Source organism: Tamandua tetradactyla, chromosome 3 (genome assembly GCF_023851605.1).
Source record: "Tamandua tetradactyla isolate mTamTet1 chromosome 3, mTamTet1.pri, whole genome shotgun sequence".
In the NCBI taxonomy this organism is placed as follows: Eukaryota; Metazoa; Chordata; class Mammalia; order Pilosa; family Myrmecophagidae; genus Tamandua; species Tamandua tetradactyla.
In genome coordinates this window covers 206741375-206745420 of record NC_135329.1, presented here as the reverse complement: position 1 = coordinate 206745420, position 4046 = coordinate 206741375, and positions in this window count along the sequence as shown.

Below are 4046 nucleotides of genomic sequence, written 5' to 3'. Positions count from 1 at the left end.
CCTGCCCTTCCAGATAAATTTGCTTATTGGTTTTTCTATTTCTGAAAAATAAGTTGTTGGGATTTTGATTGGTATTGCATTGAATCTGTAGATCAATTTAGGTAGGATTGACATCTTAACTATATTTAGTCTTCCAATCCATGAACACGGTATGCCCTTCCATCTATTTAGGTCTTCTGTGATTTCTTTTAACAGTTTTTTGTAGTTTTCTTTATATAGGTTTTTGTCTCTTTAGTTAAATTTATTCCTAGGTATTTTATTCTTTTGGTTGCAATTGTAAATGGGATTCGTTTCTTGATTTCCCCCTCAGCTTGTTCATTACTAGTGTATAGAAATGCTACAGATTTTTGAATGTTGATCTTGTAACCTGCTACTTTGCTGTACTCATTTATTAGCTCTAGTAGTTTTGTTGTGGATTTTTCCGGGTTTTCGACGTATAGTATCATATCGTCTGCAAACAGTGATAGTTTTACTTCTTCCTTTCCAATTTTGATGCCTTGTATTTCTTATTCTTGTCTAATTGCTCTGGCTAGAACCTCCAACACAATGTTTAATAATAGTGGTGATAGTGGACATCCTTGTCTTGTTCCTGATCTTAGGGGGAAAGTTTTCAATTTTTCCCCATTGAGGATGATATTAGCTGTGGGTTTTTCATATATTCCCTCTATCATTTTAAGGAAGTTCCCTTGTATTCCTATCCTTTGAAGTGTTTTCAACAGGAAAGGATGTTGAATCTTGTCAAATGCCTTCTCTGCATCAATTGAGATGATCATGTGATTTTTCTGCTTTGATTTGTTGATATGGTGTATTACATTAATTGATTTTCTTATGTTGAACCATCCTTGCATACCTGGGATGAATTCTACTTGGTCATGATGTATAATTCTTTTAATGTGTTGTTGGATACGATTTGCTAGAATTTTATTGAGGATTTTTGCATCTATATTCATTAGAGAGATTGGTCTGTAGTTTTCTTTTTTTGTAATATCTTTGCCTGGTTTTGGTATGAGGGTGATGTTGGCTTCATAGAATGAATTAGGTAGTTTTCGCTCCACTTTGATTTTTTTGAAGAGTTTGAGGAGAGTTGGTATTAATTCTTTCTGGAATGTTTGATAGAATTCACATGTGAAGCCGTCTGGTCCTGGACTTTTCTTTTTAGGAAGCTTTTGAATGACTAATTCAATTTCTTTACTTGTGATTGGTTTGTTGAGGTCATCTATTTCTTCTTGAGTCAAAGTTGGTTGTTCATGTCTTTCCAGGAACCCATCCATTTCATCTAAATTGTTGTATTTATTAGCGTAAAGTTGTTCATAGTATCCTGTTATTACCTCCTTTATTTCTGTGAGGTCAGTAGTTATGTCTCCTCTTCCATTTCTGATCTTATTTATTTGCATCCTCTCTCTTCTTCTTTTTGTCAATCTTGCTAAGGGCCCATCAATCTTATTGATTTTCTCATAGAACCAACTTCTGGTCTTATTGATTTTCTCTATTGTTTTCAATTTCATTTATTTCTGCTCTAATCTTTGTTATTTCTTTCCTTTTGCTCGCTTTGGGATTAGTTTGCTGTTCTTTCTCCAGTTCTTCCAAGTGGACAGTTAATTCCTGCATTTTTGCCTTTTCTTCTTTTCTGATATAGGCATTTAGGGCAATAAATTTCCCTCTTAGCACTGCCTTTGCTGCGCCCCATAAGTTTTGATATGTTGTGTTTTCGTTTTCATTCACCTCGAGGTATTTACTAATTTCTCTTGCAATTTCTTCTTTGACCCACTTGTTGTTTAAGAGTGTGTTGTTGAGCCTCCATGTATTTGTGAATTTTCTGGCACTCCGCCTATTATTGATTTCCAACTTCATTCCTTTATGATCCGAGAAAGTGTTGTGTATGATTTCAATCTTTTTAAATTTGTTAAGACTTGCTTTGTGACCCAGCATATGGTCTATCTTTGAGAATGATCCATGAGCACTTGAGAAAAAGGTGTATCCTGCTGTTGTGGGGTGTAATGTCCTATAAATGTCTGTTAAGTCTAGCTCATTTATAGTAATATTCAGATTCTCTGTTTTTTTATTGATCCTCTGTCTAGATGTTTGTCCATTGATGAGAGTGGTGAATTGAAGTCTCCAACTATTATGGTATATGTGTCTATTTCCATTTTCAGTGTTTGCAGTGTATTCCTCACATATTTTGGGGCATTTTGATTTGGTGCATAAATATTTATGATTGTTATGTCTTCTTGTTTAATTGTTCCTTTTATTAGTATATAGTGTCCTTCTTTGTCTCTTTTAACTGTTTTACATTTGAAGTCTAATTTGTTGGATATTATTATAGCCACTCCTGCTCTTTTCTGGTTGTTATTTGCATGAAATATCTTTTCCCAACCTTTCACTTTCAACCTATGTTTATCTTTGGGTCTAAGATGTGTTTCCTGTAGATAGCATATAGAAGGATCCTGTTTTTTAACCCATTCTGCCAGTCTGTGTCTTTTGATTGGGGAATTCAGTCCATTAGCATTTAGTGTTATTACTGTTTGGATAATATTTTCCTCTACCATTTTGACTTTTGTATTATATATATCATATCTGACTTTCCTTCTTTCTACACTCTTCTCCATACCTCTCTCTTCTGTCTTTTCGTATCTGACTCTAGTGCTCCCTTTAGTATTTCTTGCAGCACTGGTCTCTTGGTCACAAATTCTCTCAGTGACTTTTTGTCTGAGAATGTTTTAATTTCTCCCTCATTTTTGAAGGACAATTTTGCTGGATATAGGAGTCTTGGTTGGCAGTTTTTCTCTTTTAGTAATTTAAATATATCATCCCACTGTCTTCTAGCTTCCATGGTTTCTGCTGAGAAATCTACACATAGTCTTATTGGGTTTCCCTTGTATGTGATGGATTGTTTTTCTCTTGCTGCTTTCAAGATCCTCTCTTTCTCTTTGACCTCTGACATTCTAACTAGTAAGTGTCTTGGAGAACGCCTATTTGGGTCTAATCTCTTTGGGGTGTGCTGCACTTCTTGGATCTGTAATTTTAGGTCTTTCATAAGAGTTGGGAAATTTTCAGTGATAATTTCTTCCATTAGTTTTTCTCCTCCTTTTCCCTTTTCTTCTCCTTCTGGGATACCCACAACATGTATATTTGTGCGGTTCATATTGTCCTTGAGTTCCCTGATACCCTGTTCAAATTTTTCCATTCTTTTCCCGATAATTTCTGTTTCTTTTTGGAATTCAGAAGTTCCATCCTCCAAATCACTAATTCTATCTTCTGTCTCTTTAAATCTATCATTGTAGGTATCCATTGTTTTTTCCATCTTTTCTACTTTATCCTTCACTTCCATAAGCTCTGTGATTTGTTTTTTCAGTTTTTCTATTTCTTCTTTTTGTTCAGCCCATGTCTTCCTCATGTCCTCCCTCAATTTATCGATTTCGTTTTTGAAGAGGTTTTCCATTTCTGTTCGTATATTCAGCATTAGTTGTTTCAGCTCCTGTATCTCATTTGAACTATTGATTTGTTCCTTTGACTGGGCCTTATTTTCAATTTTCTGAGCGTGATCTGTTATCTTCTGCTGGCGTCTGGGCATTTAGTCAGATTTCCCTGGATGTTGGACCCAACAGTTTGAAAGATTTTTCTGTGAAATCTCTGGGTTCTGTTTTTCTTATCCTGCCCAGTAGTTGGCGCTCGTGGCACACGTTTGTCTGCGGGTTCCACCAGTAAAAGGTGCTGTGCGTCCTTTAACTTTGGAAAACTCTCACCGTGGGGGAGGTTTGCCAGCCGAAGCGGCTTGGAAGAGTGCCAGCCGGCCCAGGGGTCCGAATGCGAGGAGGGTCGCCGGCCGCCGCAGCCCGGGAGAGCGCCCGACCGAATTTCCTAGTCGGCCCGGGGCTCCAAGTGTGGCGGGAAGGCGCCAGCTGCCGCAGCCCGGGAGAGTGCACCGTTCCCAGCCGGACCGGGGAGTCACGTGTTTGGAAGGGACCCCCCCGGTCACTGTTCTCCGCGGTTTGGGGATTTCCGACCCAACTCTCTCAGTTGGTCCGGGGAGCATCGCGTGGTGGGGG